This window comes from Drosophila tropicalis, unplaced genomic scaffold (assembly GCF_018151085.1).
Source record: "Drosophila tropicalis isolate 14030-0801.00 unplaced genomic scaffold, ASM1815108v1 contig_905, whole genome shotgun sequence".
NCBI classification, from domain to species: Eukaryota; Metazoa; Arthropoda; class Insecta; order Diptera; family Drosophilidae; genus Drosophila; species Drosophila tropicalis.
Genome location: NW_027173405.1, coordinates 1723997 through 1745836, shown reverse-complemented (window position 1 = coordinate 1745836; position 21840 = coordinate 1723997). Strand labels below are relative to the sequence as shown.

General features: G+C 37.7%; 1 protein-coding gene across 1 annotated transcript in view; it reads left to right on the top strand.

The window, feature by feature from the left end:
* Positions 1–21840, top strand: part of LOC137586136 (calcineurin-binding protein cabin-1-like) — a 1431569-nt gene that overhangs the window by 445586 nt on the left and 964143 nt on the right. The window lies entirely within an intron of this gene.

Below are 21840 nucleotides of genomic sequence, written 5' to 3'. Positions count from 1 at the left end.
TATATCATATAGCTCCCATAGGAACGGTGGAAACAGTGACTTTGATCAATATATTCGTTATTTCCTATGATTGTAGGCCATTCTTTCGCAAACATAAGCCTTTTTTAGAAAACACGTTTTTCCACTTTGATGGTTAATAGCTATTGACGCGGTCGAAGTTAGCCCTGGCCTTCTGGTTTTTAATTTGCAATAAGCGTAACGTGGTGAAAGACCATTGTTCGACTTTCCGAACAGTCAGTTTCGGGCATCTTTTTTGGTATAATAATATTTTCTTTTTAAGACTTTAAGTTGTATTTAAATATTTTAGACAATCGGCAAAAAATTACAAATAAATTTGGATTCAATTTCTTTAGATTTTTATACCATACACCCATAGGGTGAAATGGTATATTAAAGTCGCCAAAATGTATGTAACAGGCAGAAGGAAGCTTCTCCGACCCTATAAAGTATATATATTCTTGATCAGGATGAACAGCCGAGTCGATCTAGCCATGTCCGTCTGTCCGTCCGTCCGTCCGTCCGTCCGTCCGTCCGTCCGTCCGTCCGTCCGTATGAACACGCAGATCTCGGACTCTATAAGAGCTAGAGCCACCAAATTTGGTATGTATACTCGTGTATTATGTACATATATAGAGTTAATTGGAATTTCGGCCACGCCCCCTTACGCCCCCAGGAATCACATAAAACTATTTTTCTTAAAAAGTATAACAGCTAGAGACATCAAATTTAGTTTGTATACCCGTTCAGTTAGTGCGCAGAAATTAATTGTTCAAACTTTTTGCCACGCCCCCTTACGCCCCCAGGAATCACATAAAACTATTTTTCTTAAAAAGTATAACAGCTAGAGACATCAAATTTGGTTTATATACTCGTTTAGTTAGCGCGCAGAAACTAATTTTTCAAACTTTGTGCCACGCCCCCTTCCGCCCCCGGAATTTACATAAAACTGATTTAATTAAAAACTATGACAGCTACCAACATCAAATTTGGTATGCAGACTAGTTTAATAGACGCGCAGAAACTGGCTATTTAAAAATTTTGCCACGCCCACTTCCACCCCCGCAAATTAAACAAAACTGATTTTATCAAAAACAAACAAAGCTGAAGTCACTAAATTTAGTATGTATACTGGCTTAGTATGCGCGCAGAGAATATATATTTTCATATTTTGCCACGCCCACTTCCGCCTCCATAATTAAGAAAAAACCGATTTCCTCCTGTAGTTTTTTGACTATCGCGTTCAAATTCGGTACACTAATTAATCTTATCTATTTCTACAAAACTACCAAATTTTATTGAAATCGGACTCGCAACATGCAAAATATGCGTATCAACGTATTTTACTAAGCGGTCCACAAGGCCAGAATTGGCCGTTGGCTAGTAGCGGCGCTAGAGTGCTCGTGTGTTCGTAGAGTGAGCGAGATAGCACATACTATAAAACATGGAAAAACAATTTAATAGACATACATTTGGTTTTCGAAATTTGAAATATTTGTTTCACCTACTGTATGGTATACCCAAGTCGACGAGTCGACTTACTTGCTTCATTTTATTTTCTAAAGAGAAATTTTGTAAGTTAAAAAATTATACAATTTTTTAGAAACATGCTAAATATGCCGTTCGAAACGTCAAATAGCTTACTAAATTCAGGGATCAGACTAACTAAAGTACTCCGTTAGAAACGAGATAAACAACGAAATGTCACAAAAAGCGCAATGTAACAAGATGACTGCCTGTAAGAACACTATCTATTAACTCTTATCTCTTATCGTATTTTTGGTCCCAAACTGTCTATTAATCTTCACGTATCTTTATTTGTCAGCATCTAGTCTTCTTTGTGACCTTAATTGGATTCAGCCGGATCGGACTGTCGGAAGTCACAAATAGGGACTTTTCTTAATATTTCTATTGTCGTGAAATTTAATTTTAGTAGGCTTATTACACTTACATATAGGAATGATCGGTGGAGTACAGTGACTTTGATCAACAACATCTTTATTTGGCAGGCTAAGATTGTAGGCCGTCCATTACACTTTTTAGATTGAATGTTTTTCCGCATTGACGGCTATACGTAAGGAAAGAGTAACAAAAAACTTACAATGGTATACAAACAAGCAAGGTTTGACTTTAAGTGGACTTTACATGGAGTCTTATGGGTAGTTTCCTTAACGGTAATTAAAGCTTAACATAAGCTTAAGTTCTAATTACTTATAATCTATCTCTAAAAGTATGTGGCCTAATGATATCCCTAAAAGTATACTACACCACCTTTTTTTTCAAAAAAATAAAATAGTTATATTTTTGTTATATTCTACTTTTAGTAATTTTATTCTATCTACATAAGTGTACTGTGTGCTTTTTATTTTTACTATCAATTATTACTATATTATTATTAGGACCTATGCTCTGTATTTTATATTTGCCTGTGTATTTGTTTTCTAATTTATGTCCTGTCTCATTTTTTAAAAGTATTTCTTGTCTTTCAGTTAGTGATACTTTTTTTTGTGTGTTTTATCATATGTTTTGTAATGCTTAACATTTTTCGATAAGAAGTTTTGCTCTATTTTGTGCTATCTGCAATTTGAATTGTATTTCTTTATTGAAGTCATCAATGCTGTAGATGGGTTCTAGAGTCTCAGATGAGAAAGGGACAGTTTTAGAGTGGTGTTAAAGCATAATGCAAAGTATGTTAGATAATCATCCCAATCGCCCCTTTTATTGGATATATAAGACCTGATCCAAGAGTTTGATGATGGTGAACCGTTGAGTTAATTATACCATACACCCATAGGGTGAAATGGTATATTAAAGTCGCCAAAATGTATGTAACAGGCAGAAGGGAGCTTCTCCGACCCTATAAAGTATATATATTCTTGATCAGGATGAATAGCCGAGTCGATCTAGCCATGTCCGTCTGTCCGTCCGTCCGTCCGTCCGTCTGTATGAACACGCAGATCTCGAAGACTATAAGAGCTAGAGTCACCAAATTTGGTATGTATACTCGTGTATTATGTACATATATAGAGTTAATTGGAATTTCGGCCACGCCCCCTTACGCCCCCAGGAATCACATAAAACTATTTTTCTTAAAAAGTATAACAGCTAGAGACATCAAATTTGGTTTATATACTCGTTTAGTTGGCGCGCAGAAACTAATTGTTTAAACTTTTTGCCACGCCCCCTTTCGCCCCTGGAATTTACATAAAACTGATTTTCTTAAAAACTATGATAGCTACCGACATCAAATTTGGTATGCAGACTAGTTTAATAGACGGGCAGAAACTGGCTATTTAAAAATTTTGCTACGCCCACTTCCGCCCCCCGCAAATTAAACAAAACTGATTTTATCAAAAACAAACAAAGCTAAAGTCACCAAATTTAGTATGTATATATACTGGCTTAGTATGCGCGCAGAGTATATATATTTTCATATTTTGCCACGCCCACTTCCGCCTCCATAATTAAGAAAAAACCTATTTCCTCCTGTAGTTTTTTGACCATCGCATTCAAATTCGGCAGACTAAATAATCTTGTCTATTTCTACAAAACTACCAAATTTTATTGAAATCGGACTAGAAACATGCAAAATATGCGTATGAACGTATTTTACTAAGCGGTCCACAAGGCCAGAATTGGCCGTTGGCTAGTGGCGGCGCTAGAGTGCTCGTGTGTGTGTAGAGTCAGCGAGATAGCATAGAGTATGAAGCATGTAAAAACAATTTAATAGACATATGTACATTTGGTTTTCGAAATTTAAAAAAAATTTGTTTCACCTGGTGTATGGTATACCCGAGTCGACTTACTTGCTTCATTTTAGTTATGTTCAAATTTTTGCAGAGTTCTATTAATTAATTTATAAATTAAAATAATTTGTTCAAATATGGCCTTTGGAACCGCCTTTGCAACCGCAATTTGGTTTGGTATTGGTATTGATATGAGATATTGGACAGGTCGCAAATAATAGTAACTGCGTATTCATTACCATTGATTGTTTTTGGTAATGGTCCAATTGTATCTATGATTATTGTGTCAAAAGTGTTCGCAGAGGTTGATGTTATTGTCAATAGTGAGTGGTTGTGTCTGGTTGTTTTGGCTAGTTTCCATTGTTCGCAATTTTTGATGTACATATGTATGTTGCAACGTCTCGAGACATGTGTTTCCAAAAAAAATCTCTTTTTATTTTTCTTAGTGTTCTGTTCACCCCGCAGTGACCTCCCTCTATTGGGTTATGATGATATTTATTTAACGTATCTCTTATTTCTTCTTTATTTGTTATTACTTCTACTTGAAGTAGAACAGCTATTTCTAAATTTTTAATGTGTCTTTTCCTTTTTCTTTTAATTCATTAAGCGTCAGTGATCTAAATAGTTTTTCCGATATGTCTACCTTCAGTTTATAGATTCTTTGAGCACCGGTTTATTTTTTCAAGCCTTGGAAGGAATAGATCTAGATCTATTCTTCCATTAATGATCAAATCGCCTATGTTGAAGGAGAGTAATTTTTCTTTATTTTTGGCAATAAAACATTTAAATTCTTTGAACCTAAGTTGCGCATATTTTTTATCTTCGTTAGGATTTATTATTTCATATATTTTTGCTATTTCTATTCTGTTATTGTTAATTTTGTTTTCCTTATGTGTTAATTTTTTTGTTTCTGATCTTGTTGCTACTTTAAGTATTTTATTAGTTTCCATGTTTTTTATATTTTCAAATTCAATTCTAGAGAAAGCGTCTGCTGCGTAATTGTCTTTTCCTCTGATGTATTCTATAGTAAAATCGAACTCTTCTAAATCTAACCTAAGCTTTGACGATGGGTTTTTTAAAGAGAATAGATATGTTAATGGCTGATGGTCAGTTCTATTTGGGAATTTCTTTCTTGCTCTATTGTTGACTTATTGCTTTCGCCTTTTGTAAATGCCTTAGCTGCGTATGATATGGGTAATTGGAGTCCATCATATTCTTGGCTGAGGACGGATCCACATGCGATCTTCCTTGCATCAGTTGTAATACAGAGTTTTTTATTGAAGTCCGGATATTGGAGTATTTGTGGACTTAATAGTTTGTTTTTTAAGTATTCGAAAACTGACTGACAGTTTGCATCCCAGTTAAATTCTACATTTTTTCTTGATAGCTTATTGATAAATCTGCGGTAGTAATTACAGAATGCTACAAATCTTTTGGCTTCATGTCTGAAGAAAGAGCACTTGTCAGTGTGCAACTTTAAGTTATTCTTTCGACAGGTTTCAAATACATTTCTTAAGTTTCTGATCATGTGACTTTCAGAGCACCCAATGACAATTAGATCATCCATATAAAGGAATGTTTAGAATGGTGTTAGACCTGTGAATGCAAGGGACGTCATTCTTTGAAACGAGTTTGGTTTTTAATCCATATGGTAATCGCTTGAATCTGAATGAGTCCTTATCTGTGGAAAATGATGTTATGTCCCGAGAGTTTTCTTCTAATTGTCTACTACTTGATGAAATCCTGACATTAAGTCTAAACAAGAGAAGTATTTAGCACGTCCTAGTTGGTCGAGGATATCGTCCATTCTGGGTAGTGGGAATGTATCCGCTACTAGTTGTTTGTTAATTTTTCTATAATCAACTGCCAATATCGACCTTTTTTCATTGCTGCCAGGTAGTGACTTCTTAGGAACCAATAAAATCAACTATTGAACTCAGACATCGATGGTTCAATAATATCATCATTGATCATTTTGTTTACTTGTTTATTGATTTCGAATTTTTGGCTGTGCGCTATTCTGTAGTTTTTAGTGCAGTGAGTTTTGTTTATAGAAATTATTGGAGGATATTTGTTCAGATTCTATTGCGAATACATCATCAAATTCTGAGCATAATTTATGTAGAGGTTCCTTCACGAAGTCGGGATAGCAACTGCTCCGAATTTTTGTAGAATGTTGACAAGATCTGCAAAAGAATTTTCGGGAAGACCATCTGCTACGATTTGAGGAAAATTTTTCGGGTCGAGGCATGAGAAATCCGCGGCTAGTCTTCCATGCTCCGTAAACCGTGATTTGATTGCACAAATGGTTTTATCAATAATAACATTGTGAACTTCTACTATAAATTTTTGTTGAGGTTCATCAATTGTTTCATCACGGGTTTTCTCACCCGGTAACCTTTTCTTTTTGTGCAGCGTTCGTTTCGTGAAATCTCGGTTTATAATGATTTCTGATTCTTTCTCAACTAGCAAATCTGATGCCCACGTAATGAAACCATTTGCAGTTGTTACCACCTGTAAAATGAATTAATCTTTTGTACATTGTAAAACTACAATATTTTAAACACTCTAATTCGTAATTTGAAGTCTTTTAAACCTAAAATTAAAAAGATGGTAAGATATTGAAACATGGTAAAAATAAAACAGTTCATCTTAAAATAAAGATCATAAATTCAGTTAAGCTTTAATTCGACAAAGTTTGAAGGCTAACGTTTCCATTAGCGAGAATTACGGAGACATTTGAGACTCGACGTTGATTCCACTCATAATAAAAACAATGATTAGCCTTACATCTCTGACAGTTTTTGGAAGAAAATTAGAATTCTTTCACATGAAAATTTGAATTCGAAAGAACATACACTGAGTGGACAGCCCATCAAATTTAAATTTATAACTTCAATTACTAAAAACGTAGCATGTAGCCAAGTACTGAACATTCAACATGGATTATAGATAGTTATATTTACCTTATCAAAGTCCCGTTGAATGTGTTCAAGAGATTCCAAAGTTGATGTAACCATCCTTTGGGCTTGAAGTATGTCCATTCCGTTTGTTTGCAAATAATTGGACAAACTTTTTGTAGCGGAAAAAATTCTTGAGTAGACATGTGCTGTTAAGATGGTTTCATACTTGAGTAACGAATTTTTCAAACACTCAGCTTGGAACCGCAGATCAGCACTGAAGTTTTGTGAAGTTGCCAGTTCATCCAGTGTTAGTAGTATGTCGACGTATAGACATCCCGACGGGTCTCCAAAATCTCCAAATGTATTCGTAACTGCTTTGTCTTTCGACCACCAGCGTGTGTTACCGATTACGACGAGACGTTTTTTAGTTAAATTATGTTTCAGGAAGACATCCATGCGCAGGTAAGATTCTTTGACGAATTTCGCAATAGAATTTAAGAGTCTAAACAATGAGGTAGATTGGTGGTTGAGTTCTGTTACATCTGTGATTACAAGATTCAAAACGTGTCCATAGCACCAGACAAGTAATTGGCTGGGAGAAATTTTAGACAACCACGCCGAGAAACCAGAGTATTTTCCTTGCATATTTGCAGCTCCGTCTGTTGAATTGCCAATGCAGGATTGAATATCGATATTAAGTGATTGCAGTTCTTTTACTAGCAGATCGCAGATCGATTTGCCAGTTGATGAAGTGACGACGGAAATCAATTTTTCATGCACTTTATCAGTGACGTATCTGACAATGATGCTACACTGATCAGTTACTGAAATATCCTGTGTTGTATCTAGTTGGATTGTAAACATTCCTGCCTTTCGTACTTCTGCGCTTATATCTTCTTTGATGAACTTTCGAATAATGTTGATTATGTAGTTAATGGTTGTTTTCGAAATTAATGTCACTATTCCACCGCGCCCTGAACTTCCTTTTTTTCTTGATTGTTTCTTTTCTTTACTTTTTTCAATCACGTTGGCCAAATGTTTTTTGAGTGTTTCATCAAATCTTCCGAGAAGCTTCAATATTTCAAGAAAATTTCCATGATCGAGATCATCGTCATCCAAAGAGTAGCCTGCCTCGTGTTTATCCCCTCGGTAGCTCAATCCTCTTCTTCCAATCAGTTTAACAGTCTCGATAACTCTTTTTAAAACCTTTCTACGTTCAAGAATTTGCTCCTGTCTTACTGTTAGCATTTCACTTGATATAAGGTGGGTTATATCTTTGGCCATTATGTACTGATTATAAGCAATGAAAGATATATTGTGCCGATCACTTTTTTCGTGCTCTTTTACCCGTTGAAATACGAGACGCCAATCTGTGACTCCATCAACAAAAACATTTTTTTCGATATCTTTGCTGAATGCCATGCAAAAAGAACAGAAAAGAGCATTTTTTTCTCTGGAATATGTTAACCACTTTCGATGTTCTGTTTCGTCTTGCTTATAGATTTTTTGATTGAATGGTAGATTGAGAGTTGGTTGACAAGGATGAAATTCAAAAAAACTGGCCAAATTATATATAAATATTTTTTACGAATGTGAAATGATTTTAGTGAGAATTTTTGTGGTACAAAGCGACTCACTTTAATCATATAATTAAAATTGTTACGTAAATAATAGAAACATACGTCACAGCTATCGTTTTCCGCTAATGGCGCTGATCCTTGCGGTGATGAAGTAGAAGCTTTTGATGACGTTCTTTGAAACACTTCAGTTAGAAGTTTGCATTTTTTCGCCTCTTCCCTTAGCGATTTCACTTCTTGCAGGTGGCGTTTTTTTGCTCCCGATTTATATTTCCTCTTATTCAGCATCATTTGTCGTTGATCACTTAACATACAAATTTTTTAAATGTCTTCTTCTTTTAACATTTCTTTCTTGAAATATTCACGAAAACGATAGTTTTTATTTTATGTCGACGGATAAAATTATCTAGCTCATTGTTGGAATTAATAAACGACTTGTCATGATAATCGCATTATTGCAGAATGTGCTTTAATAAACCGTGTTGATCAAAGTTTCTGACAAACATATGTAAATGTAAAGATGAGATGGGCACACTACTCTTAGATTACCCCTATTATGGAGAGTGAGGCGTGTAGCAGCTGAGAGTGAGTGGCAACTTCGTGATTTACGAATCGTAAAAGGGTGATGAAGAGTTGACTTTGTCGAGAACGGGCGCCAGAAAAGAAGTTTCGATAGCGTTCGGCAGTTATGAAATTAATTAACTTTTAAGAATTTTATCTCAATTTTAAACATTCAGTTAATATTATGAACAATAAACTACTTTAAACATAATATTAACTTCACATAAATATTATTAACAAAAATGTGAAAACCATTAATTATGGAAAAATCCCACTGACTTGCCAAAGTATAGCTTTGGTAGGAAAATCTATAGAAAAGGTATACAATTATAGGAAATTGAAGGGGCCCCTAAACGTCTAGGGGTCAGGCCTTTTGTTTATTTTATATACGAACAGAACATTTTTTACTATGAACTTTGTGTTCTGGACCCTGGTTAAAATAAAATTAGTTGTTTGCTGCACAATGTTTCTTCAATTTTGAAAACAATGTCTAAAGTTCCAGTAGCTTACAGGGCTTCTGAATTCCAGGGGCCCCAGCGCCCATCGATATATTATGGTACAAAAATGATTCTTACTGAGAACCTCGTTTGAAGGGCCCCTAGTGGCTAACTGGTATATTGCTACATTCAACAACATTCAATATCCATAAATAGAAAACCACAAAGGCTCACCAACCATTGCAATCGGCAACTATACGTTATTGTGTGAGGCCTATCTTGACGTCAGCAACTTTAAATAAAGTCCCTGTGAAATTTGATATAAAATAGAGAGAAAAGAATAGAAGAAAATAGTCCTAGTGTTGGCTGCATAGGTGTTTTTACAGCCGCGCTCTCAACCCACCCTACCATGATTTTCCTTTCAGCGCTAGTGGAAAATACCAAAACAAACGTCCTTATTCACATTAGATTGCCCAAAAAAAAAAAATCAGAAATTATATATCTGGTTAGAGATTGCGACCTATTGAAATTTAAATTGAATTTAAACCGGCTCGAGGTCAATCTTACAAAAGAAGATTATTTCAAAGGTAACACACAAAAAGGTGAGCAGGTTGTCTGTATAGCTATTTCAAGAACTACCAAGTTCTATCATCAGCAGACTTTGCTAAAGAACTCCAGAATTGCAATAGCCATACCATGTCTTCAACGCTAAAACTAGTTGGGAATTACATTGCCAACTAAATGAAACGAAAAAAGCTGGCGAAGCCTACAATACCGAAGACCACCTTTTGTGCATTACCCTTAGGCGCTATGAAATATTAGTGTAAGAGCTTCGCCCTTAACAAACTAAATTCAAGACCTGTTTCTTTTTATACACGGTATATTGTACCATATAGTACAATATAGTACAATATACCGTGTATAAAAAGAAACAGGTCTTGAATTTAGCTTGTTAAGGGCGAAGCTCTTACACTAATATTTCATAGCGCCTAAGGGTAATGCACAAAAGGTGGTCTTCGGTATTGTAGGCTTCGCCAGCTTTTTTTCATTTAGTTGGCAATGTAATTCCCAACTAGTTTTAGCGTTGAAGAGATGGTATGGCTATTGCAATTCTGGAGTTCTTTAGCAAAGTCTGCTGATGATAGAACTTGGTAGTTCTTGAAATAGCTATACAGACAACCTGCTCACCTTTTGTGTGTTACCTTTGAAATAATCTTCTTTTGTAAGATTGACCTCGAGCCGGTTTAAATTTAATTTAAATTTCAATAGGTCGCAATCTCTAACCAGATAACACTAACGGAAGGCACGCCGTTATTTTGGAATTTTATTCCAAAAAAACCCTTTTTCTATATGGTACAATATACCGTGTATAAAAAGAAACAGGTCTTGAATTTAGTTTGTTAAGGGCGAAGCTCTTACACTAATATTTCATAGCGCCTAAGGGTAATGCACAAAAGGTGGTCTTCGGTATTGTAGGCTTCGCCAGCTTTTTTCGCTTCATTTAGTTGGCAATGTAATTCCCAACTAGTTTTAGCGTTGAAGAGATGGTATGGCTATTGCAATTCTGGAGTTCTTTAGCAAAGTCTGCTGATGATAGAACTTGGTAGTTCTTGAAATAGCTATACAGACAACCTGCTCACCTTTTTGTGTGTTACCTTTGAAATAATCTTCTTTTGTAAGATTGACCTCGAGCCGGTTTAAATTTAATTTAAATTTCAATAGGTCGCAATCTCTAACCAGATAACACTAACGGAAGGCACGCCGTTATTTTGGAATTTTATTCCAAAAAAAACCCTTTTTCTATATGGTACAATATACCGTGTATAAAAAGAAACAGGTCTTGAATTTAGTTTGTTAAGGGCGAAGCTCTTACACTAATATTTCATAGCGCCTAAGGGTAATGCACAAAAGGTGGTCTTCGGTATTGTAGGCTTCGCCAGCTTTTTCGCTTCATTTAGTTGGCAATGTAATTCCCAACTAGTTTTAGCGTTGAAGACATGGTATGGCTATTGCAATTCTGGAGTTCTTTAGCAAAGTCTGCTGATGATAGAACTTGGTAGTTCTTGAAATAGCTATACAGACAACCTGCTCACCTTTTTGTGTGTTACCTTTGAAATAATCTTCTTTTGTAAGATTGACCTCGAGCCGGTTTAAATTCAATTTAAATTTCAATATGTCGCAATCTCTAACCAGATAACACTAACGGAAGGCACGCCGTTATTTTGGAATTTTATTCCAAAAAAAAACCCTTTTTCTATATGGTACAATATACCGTGTATAAAAAGAAACAGGTCTTGAATTTAGCTTGTTAAGGGCGAAGCTCTTACACTAATATTTCATAGCGCCTAAGGGTAATGCACAAAAGGTGGTCTTCGGTATTGTAGGCTTCGCCAGCTTTTTTCGCTTCATTTAGTTGGCAATGTAATTCCCAACTAGTTTTAGCGTTGAAGACATGGTATGGCTATTGCAATTCTGGAGTTCTTTAGCAAAGTCTGCTGATGATAGAACTTGGTAGTTCTTGAAATAGCTATACAGACAACCTGCTCACCTTTTTGTGTGTTACCTTTGAAATAATCTTCTTTTGTAAGATTGACCTCGAGCCGGTTTAAATTCAATTCTAGAATAAATGTAAGTAAAGTTGCAATCTAATAAACGACAACTAAAATCGATTTATAATTACTATAAAAAAAACCATGACTCAAACTTTAACGTATAATGATTCATATTCAAAGTTTAATAAATCAACATCTAAGAAATGCTCTAACCATTCAGCATAATTTCATAAACGTTTCTTTCAAACTTTGACCCACTGTGCAAAAGCAAAACGTCACGCCTGTTCAATACTTTTCAATTATTTGCATACAAAACGTCTTCAACAAAAAAAAATTATGCATATCTATTCACTCTTTCCTTTTTTCTCTTTCAGTTCATTCTTATTTCTTTTCTTTACGCATGATTTTATTTGAAACAACATTAGATGTATATAAAATATAAAGTGGGGCACACGGAGTGGAGGTAAGCAACGACAATCGTTTTCGCCATTGTCATTGCATTGAATACACTTGCTTAATCTCTCCGACTTCGCTTTATAACAAAAAAATTTAGTAGAAAAAACTCACCCTTGTAGCGTCCGACGAAGGCCTTCGAGGAATTGCTGTAGAGGCTATAGACTTAATTTATTTATTTATTTTTATACCCTTGCAAAAAGGGTATATTAATTTTGGACAGAAGTGTGCAACGCATAGAACGAAGCATCTCCGACCATGCAAAGTATATATATTCTTGATCAGCACTACGAGACGAGTTCAACTAGCCATGTCCGTCCGTCCGTCTGGATCAACGCAAACTCCTCCTAGACCGTAAGAGCTACAGAGCTGAAACTTTGCTCGTAGGCTTGTATATCCTGCAGGCGTTGTATATCTCGGATTCAACCGGATCGGACCACTATATCATATAGCTCCCATACAAACCCCAAAGTCACGAACAGTGACTTTTCTCAATAACTTCGTTATTTTCTGTGTTATTATCGTGAAACTTAATATTAGAGAGTTTATTACGCCTATAAACTGCTGTGCCAAATTTGATCAAGATCGGATGACTATATCATTTAACTCTTATAAGAACGATCGGTCGAAAACAGTGACTTTTGTAAATAACTTCGTTACTTTCAACGCAATTGCTTTCAAATTAAACATTTGTTAGTTTAATATATCTGTTAATGACTGTGCCAAGTTTGATCAAGATCGGGTGACTATATCATATAGCTCCCATAGGAACGATCGGTGGAAAACAGTGACTTTGATCAACATTTTCGTTATTTCCTATGATTGTAGGCCATTCTATCGCAAACATAAGCCTTTTTATATAAAACGTTCTTCCACATTGATGGCTAATAGGTAAGGATAGAGTTACCAAAAAAGTTGCAAGGGTATACAAACTTTGACGCGGTCGAAGTTAGCCCCGGCCCTCTGGTTTTTCTTTCTTATTAGAAATTATTACGTGTACAATAACATCTCATGCACTTGTTCTATCTTTCAAATTTATAATATTACCTAGATTTAAACAAAAAAAAAGAAGTAAACATTTCTCGTTATCACTCTGTTTTTTTTTTTTTTTTACGTTGAATATATATATTTGTTGAATCTACTCTTAAATCATTTGGGTGTTCATCCAGTTTCGCAGAATACTTTAGTTGTTGACTACCTATTTCAGATTTTACGCTAGGTATATTTAGATCATTTTGAATGTTGTCGTTCCGTATATACCACGGGGCCCCCGTGATTGATCTTAAAATCTTCGACTGCGCTCTTTGTATAATATCGACATTGCTGGTACTTGCATTTCCCCATAGTACGGCTCCGTAAGTCCAGATGGGTTTCAGTACGGAGTTGTATAGGAGGACTTTATACTCCAGACGTAGAGGGGACCGAGCATGGATGATCCAATGTAGGCTACTCGCTTTCAGTTTAAGCTGTGACTTTTTTGCTTCGATGTGCTTGCGCCAAGTTAGTCTTCTGTCTAGGTGGATGCCAAGGCAAGTGACATCCACGGCTATTGTAAAGATAAGATTCCATGAGTTTGTGGGTTTACTGTGGCATTTTTTGCCGGATTTTGAACATCAGACCCTCCAGCCAAACTCTATCGAAAGCCTGTGCATCGTCGAGAAAGACAGCCGCACATTATTCTTTTAGTTCGAATGCTGTTCGTATTTCGGATGTTATGCGATTGACTTGTTCAATTGTACCATGTTTTTCGCGGAAGCCGAACTGATGTGAAGGGATTGTGTTCTCCGATGCCAGAAATGAGTTTAGTCGGATCTGCAGGACCTTTTCAAAAAGCTTCGAAAGACATGGCAGCAAACTAATTGGCCTATAGGATGATGGCTGGGTTTTGTCCTTTCCCACTTTAGGAATCATGATGATAGTGGACCTTTTCCATGTTCTTGGGAAGTAGCCAATTCTTATTATAGCGTTGAACAGTTTGCAGATGTATTGTATGGCAACGATAGGGAGTTCCAGGATCATTTTCGGTGTGATTAGGTCATGGCCAGGGGCTTTTTTTGGCTTTATGTGGTTTTTAATAACTGCAGTGATCTCGTCCGATTGGAGTTCCGAGTACTCACTATCCGTTAGTGTGCTCGGAGGGGGAAGTACAGATGAGTTTGATGTTGGATTTGGCTGGAAAACCATTTTAAGATGTGTGGCAAATACGGATGCCCTCTCTTCGTCACTGCGGGCCCATCCACCGGTTGGACTCCTTATCGGTGAAATTGTCTCTGTAGGAGCGCTTAAAGTTGGGTGGGCTTTTCACAGGGGATGTTTAGTGCTGGTTGGGCTGAGCTTTTCTATGTATTTTCTTTGAGCCCAGCTTTCCTCTTGTCCTAACGCCTTGGAGAGGTTGCGACTAGCATGCCTTAGGCGAAGTTTTGCTGCTGGTGAGCGAGTAATCTGCCATTCCCTTCTTAGACGTCGTTTTTCCGTTACTAATTGTTCTATCCGCCGGTTCGTAGGCCTGTCAACAGGTTTAGTGTAAGAAGAGGCAGGTGGAGTAGATACTCTTGCTGCAGCTGCCATCATAGACTCAAGTGCAGAGACGCACATTTCAATGTCCTCTGCAGCATCCAGTTTCGGCGAACAGTCAATATGGGCACTCATTTACATTTTAAATTTTAGCCAATTTGTTTTGTTGTTTGTAAGCCTATATGGGCGATCAAGTACTTGAGGTCTTGTTAACAGTGTGAATAGCACTGGAGAGTGATCGGAAGTTAAATCTAGCAGTGTATCCGCAGTGATCCGATTACGTGGAATCCTCTTGGTTACTGCGAAATCAATCAAGTCAGGCACTTTCTGTGGATCTGTGGGCCAATAAGTAGGCCTACCCGGTGAGACGCAATCCATCTTATTGAGAGGGTTGACTATTGTGTTGTACAACTGCTTGCCTTTAGGATTTACCAGGCGAGATCCCCAGTGCGTATGTTTGGCGTTATAGTCCCCTGCTGCAATGAATCGATCTCCGAGTGTGTTAAAGAAATCGGTAAATTCCTTTTCAGAGATTGAGAAGCGTGGTGGGCAGTACAGGGCAACCAATGTAGTGTTGCCGCAGCTGGTTTGGACGGTTATAGCAGTTGCTTGTAGGTGCTGTGTTTCAAATCTATTGAGGAACGAGTGTTTTATACGGTTTTTGATTAGGATACCAGTCCCGCCATGAGCTTTTCCGTCTGGATGGTTTGTTGCATAGAAGGTATATTTTGGTATTTGAAAATTATTTTTTGATGTTAAATGTGTTTCCGAAATCAGCAAAACGTCGATTTCACTTGAGTCTAGGAATAGTTGCAGTTCATTTTTGTGCTTGGAGATGCCGTTAGCATTCCAAAGACATAGAAGTAGGGAAGCCATTATTTATTCTCGATAAGCTTCTGGATAAGCAGGTTTTGATTCCGCATCAGTTCGTGCATACAGTTTTGCATGAACATCATAAAAGTGGTCATGTTTTGATTGAGTGAGATCAATAGGGCCTCTAAGCCACTTGGAGTTTGCTGGCCAAGCTCTGGTGCGCTAGGTTGCGGATTCTGTAGATGGTGGAGTGACGGGGTCTCTTTTGCGGGCTCCGTCTGTCCAGTTCGGAGCACACTAGCGAAGGATACACTAGGACTGTATGTAGCAGGCATGTTAGATGATCTAACAGCCTTGGCGAAGAATACCTCCGGTGTAGTTTTAGAGGCGTTGACGGTGATTTTTGGTCCAGCTGGGGGTTTGCGCCCGTTTAGGTGAGATTTATGATCCTTGAAGACAGGACATCTTCTGTAGTTGGCCGTGTGGTTCCCTCCACAGTTACTGCATAGTCTTAGTGCGACATTGTTTATGTCCTTGGTGCAAATGCCATCTTTATGATGTTCGCCACAGCCAACACACACTGACCTGAGATTGCAGTTGTTAGAGGTGTGGTTGTATTCCTGGCAGTTTTTACACTGCGGTGGTTGGTGTCTCTTATGGGGCTCCTCTACAGTGATTCTTCTGTGCAATAGGAGCTGTAGGTTGTAGATTGGGTGCACTTCATTTGTCTTCGACCGCTTTGTATCTGGTTGGAGCTCGATTTTAGAGAGCGGCTGTGCGACTTTGTTCCTGTTGATGATGTTGACAACGGATTTGACCGCAAACCCTTTTTCGACCAACGCGTCTGCTATTTCTTGGGTAGGGACCGATGGCTCAATCCCCTTCAACACAACCTGGAGCTGGAGCGTTGTTGTTGTACAATTAGTTCTTGTAGCTGTTGCTGTTGGGGATCGAGAGAGCTTGGGCCCGAATTGGTGGACATGGCTTTTGTAAAAATTACGCACTTTGTTGTTGCAACTTAGTATTTATTGCTATTAGAGCAATCTAATAGCAATATGATTGTAAATAGGCGTCTCTGGGGCGACTGAGAGGCCTACACAAATTTTTGCAAACGCGCTCTTTTTTTTTTTTTACACTCAATTTTTGCATGTTTTTGCTGTTTTTCACTTCTCATCGCTTGCCCTAGCACTTGCCGGTGTCGTTACGAAATTTGACTGATCAGCGTGTGCCAATGCAATTGTGTTGTCCCCTTTTATAAATAACTTCTTCGCTGCTTGCCCTATCCAACATAAATATGAATTTTGGAATTCTTTGCATTTGTCGAACAAAAAAAATTATATACATGTAAGAGATAGAGATACCAGATAGCTGGCAACGCATCATACTACACTGTTTGCTGGGTAGTCTGGCTCGGAAGCAAGTGTTCGTTGGGTAATCGGCTCTCAGTTGGCAGTCTCTCTCGTTGGTCGTTAGCCGAAGTACGAAGTTGTCTCGAAGTTGTGTAAAAAGTCGGTTTAAAACTATTAAATGCATCATATATATTGACTCTGTATTTACATGAACCTATTAAATAACCATTATAATAAACATTAAATTAATCCAAACCTTACATTTGGGGGCTCGCCCGTGTCGAATACAGAACATATGTGATTGCGAAAAGTCGAGTGTTGTTTTGTTAAAAGTTGCTAAGTTATTATATGCTGCTAAAAAGTTGTTAAAGTTGTTACAAGTAGCTACAAACATTAAGTTGTACTATTCAAAACAGAACATTCTAGTTAGGCGAAAAAAAGAGGAAAAGAGACAGAACAAAAAAAAAGCGCGAAATATCATGTCGACGCCGAGTCAAAAAGAGATAGCAGATACTAAATCTAAAACAACAACAAAACGAGATGACAGATGAACTTTAAGTGTTCCTAAATGAAAGCTGGACAGTCTGGAGAGTCGAAAATGGAACAAATAATACAGCTGCTGAGCCTAAAAATTCTGTCCGATGAGAAACGTGATGGTCAAATGAAAATTTCTGCGAACAACTTTGGAAAAGTCGTGGGCGAATATGATGGAAAATCTAAACAAGTGGAAAAATGGTTGGAAGTATTTGAAAGAAATATTGCTATGCCAAAACTAAAATGAGTGGTACAGCCCAACTGTTTCTAGAATCCAAGAATATTTGCAATTATGAAGAACTCAAAAGCGCCCTAGTGGAGGAATTTGCATGTAACTACAATAGTGCTGACATTCATCAGCTGTTGCAAGAAAGAAAGAGAAAGATCAGTGAGACACTGCATGAGTACTTACTTCAAATGAAAAAGATAGCTTCACTTGGTTATATTGAAGATGCCGCTGTTATAAGCCACGTTGTCAATGGTCTGGATATAAAAAATGAGTATAAGTTTGCAATGTATCGTTGTAAGTCTTTTAAGGCTTTAAAAGAAGAGTTTGATATCTATGATCGTTTAAACATATCGGAAACAAAAGGCAATAAAGAACAACAAAACCCATTTTTCAAGCAGAACAACGGGTAAATAGCTAAAAAAGAGTATTGTTTCAACTGCGGATCGGGAAATCATAAGCGCAATCAATGTGACGCCGAAGCAAAATGCTTCAAGTGCAACCAAAACGGACATATATCCCGTGACTGTCCTCAGAATGCTGATAAAGTTCGTGTTATTTCCAATCGCAGTCGTTTGAAGAAAATCCGTATAAATGGTGTAGAAGTCGAATGTCTGGTAGATACAGGATCAGACGTCTCAGTGATCAAGGAGAGTATTTTCAAGAAGTTAAAAAACATGGGAATAATTGAAGATGTACGTATGTTGCACGGTCTAGGCAATGGCACAGCAAAGCCTATTGGACACTTCACTGCAGATGTGGTCGTGGATAAGTTGAACACAAACCAAAAGTTCATAGTACTTCCGAATAGCCAGATTGATGACGATGGACTGCTGGGGGATGATTTGATCAAAAAGTTCCGTTTGGTGGGCAATAAACAAGGATATACATTCCTGGAGGAGAATGCAGATGAAATTCCAATTAACGAGTTGGCACTTATATATAATGTCACAGAAGAATTTTCTTTTATGGCTCCGCCAGAATATATCAAAGAGGTTGAACAGATGATTGAAAGCAGTTTTCATGGGTCATCAGAGGTTGTAAAGCAGTGCCCGATTCAATTGAAGATTATTCCTGATGGAGTGATCAAGCCGTTTCATCACTCACCGAGTCGCCTAGCAGCAGATGAAGCCAACGAGGTAAGGAAGCAAGTCAAGCAATGGATCGAACAAGGGATCGTTCGAAAGTCATCTTCAAATGTCGCCAGCAAAGTAGTCGTCGTGAAAAAAAAGATGGAACACTTCGTGTTTGCGTGGATTACAGAAAGCTGAACACTATGGTATTGGTTGATTGTTTCCCTGTGCCGATTATAGTGGAGGTGTTGGAAAAGCTACAACCGGCGAAATGGTTTACCATTATGGATCTGGAAAATGGACTTTTTCATGTGCCTATTGAGGAGCAAAGCAAGCCGTATACAGCATTTGTCACAAAAGATGGGATATTCGAGTTCAATCAAGCGCCTTTTGGATTAAAAAACTCTCCAGCGGCGTTTATAAGGTTCGTTAGTCATATTTTTCAAGAATTAATTAACTCTGGTGTAATGGAGCTTTACATGGACGACATATTTTTGTATGCCGAGACGCCCGACGTTTGTATGCGAAGGACGAAGATGGTACTCGAGACGGCAGCCCAATTTGGCTTAAAGATGAAATGAAAGAAGTGCAGTTTCATGCAGCCACGCATAAATTTTCTTGGCCATATTATTGAAAACGGACGAATTTGGCCTGGCAAGGAGAACACAGCAGCCGTCAGTCGATTTGCTACGCCGAATGACATAAAATCAGTTTTTTCGAAAATTTATCCCTGGGTACGCACAAGTCCCACGTCCACTGACGAACTTACTCAAGAAGGAAGCTGTTTTTAATATTGGAGAAGCAGAGCAGCAATCGCTGCAAACACTAAAGAATTTACTGGTAATGGAGACGGTGTTGCACATCTACTCAAGGGAAGCGTTAACCGAACTCCATACGGATGCATCCAAAGACGGATTTGGAGCAGTTTTGCTGCAGCATTTTGATGGCCATCTTCATCCAGTTTATTATTGGAGCAGAAAAAGCACAGAAGCAGAGTCCAAACGTCATAGCTATTATCTGGAGGTCAAAGCAGCCTATCTCGCTCTCAAGAAGTTTCGACACTATCTCTTAGGTTTGAAATTTGATCTTGTCACTGACTATGCAGCGTTTAAGCAGACAACTACTAAGAGCGATGTACCAAGAGAAGTCTCGCAATGGATTTTGTATATGGAAGACTTCACTTTTAAAGCAGTTCACCAGGCGGGTGATAAGATGAGACACGTGGACTTCCTCAGCCGTTTTCCGCTCAGAAGCATGGTCGTAGCAACGGAATTGACTACTCGCATAAGAAAGGCCCATCTAGAAGACAACTTCATCAAGGCGGTATTGGAAATTTTAAAACAACATCCATATCAAGATTTCAAGCTGAAAGGAGGTCTTCTTTATAAAAGGCAATGATTTGTTGGCTATTCCAAAACTGATGGAACGAGACGTCATCCAAGGGTCGCATGAGGTGGGGCATTTCTCGACAGCAAAGACGATGCAACCGGCTATGAAGAAGTTATTAAAAAGATCACAGACTGGTCTGCTGTGTTCGGTTTCCCAAGGCGTACAATCAGCGACAGAGGAAAGGCGTTTACATCCAATGCCTTTGCTGAGTTTCTTAATAAAAACAAGGTGGAGCACGTGTGGACAACAACAGGCGTAGCCAGAGGTAACGGCCAAGTCGAAAGAGTAAACCGTTCGATCTTGAGTATCATGGCAAAGTTGTCGGCTCATGATTCCGCAAAATGGTACAACCTGTGGCACAAAGGTCCAAAAAGCGATTAATTCCCATGTGCATGCATCGTTGAAGTCATCACCGTTTGAAGTAATGTTTGGGACCAAAACGCACAACAACGCGGATGTAAGATTATTAGAGGTCCTAAATGAAGAGCCCATTTCGCAGTTTAACATCGAGCAAACACGTGAGAAAAGCGGCAAGCGTCGAAGGACCAAATATCACATCAACAAGTTGTGATAATATGAAATTATGGCGTTTTGTTTCCGAAAATGACGAGATATTATCATCTGGGACAGATGAGGATGAGCAGGAGGGCCGAATGTAAGAGATAGAGATACCAAATAGCTGGCAATGCACCATACTACACTGTTTGCTGGGTAGTCTGGCTCGGAAGCAAGTGTTCGTTGGGTAATCGGCTCTCAGTTGGCAGTCTCTCTCGTTGGTCGTTAGCCGAAGTACGAAGTTGTCTCGAAGTTGTGTAAAAAGTCTGTTTAAAACTATTAAATGCATCATATATATTGACTCTGTATTTACATGAACCTATTAAATAACCATTATAATAAACATTAAACCTTACATACATATATGGGATAAATATGAAAGTCATTAATGCGTTTTTTTTTTCTTCTATAGAGCTGTACAATTACCTGCTGTATAAATTTCTGCTTACTCAAAGCTATACAAATTTAATTTCCTTTCAGGCACTATGCTAGAACGTACCGAGACTTAGCAAATCTGTGTGCAAAAATTTTATTTGCGAAATTATCAAACTTTAATCCACCAAAGAAAATTTTTGCACTTACTCAAAAACTATTTCTCGACATAGAGAACACCAGTATACTTGGTGTCTGGTGCGACTTCTTATTGCCGATTCAAGTCCATGGAGGATGGCTTGTATTTATTCGGATTTAAATTTACTTGTGTTATTTTAAACACATTAAAAAATGAAATACTAATTTTTTTCCCTTCCTGCAAAGGACTGTTCCGCTCGGTTGCCAATTTATCAAGATGGTTCGCCTATGCTCTAGGCCTCGCTTTGATCGTCGTTTAGACTCGAAGTCAATTGTCAAAGTGACATTATCCGCTATTGGCATAATGGGAAAAAGGAAATGTACCACTGTGGTGAACTTTCTTTCTGCAATCAAGCAGTTCATTCGCGGGTCTTTTAAATTCGGCCTTCCTTTGTTTTTTTTTTTTTTTTTTTTTTCTTTCGAGCAGCAAGTTTTAATCAAGGCACCTCCACAGATTATTTGTATGAATATACTACACCTCCCCTTTTTAGAGTATAACGTAATATTATGGAGTTATTAATAATCATTAGATAATTGAGTAAACGTAAAAGGTAAAATAAAGGTAAGGTAAAGGTGTATATTAGAAAAATT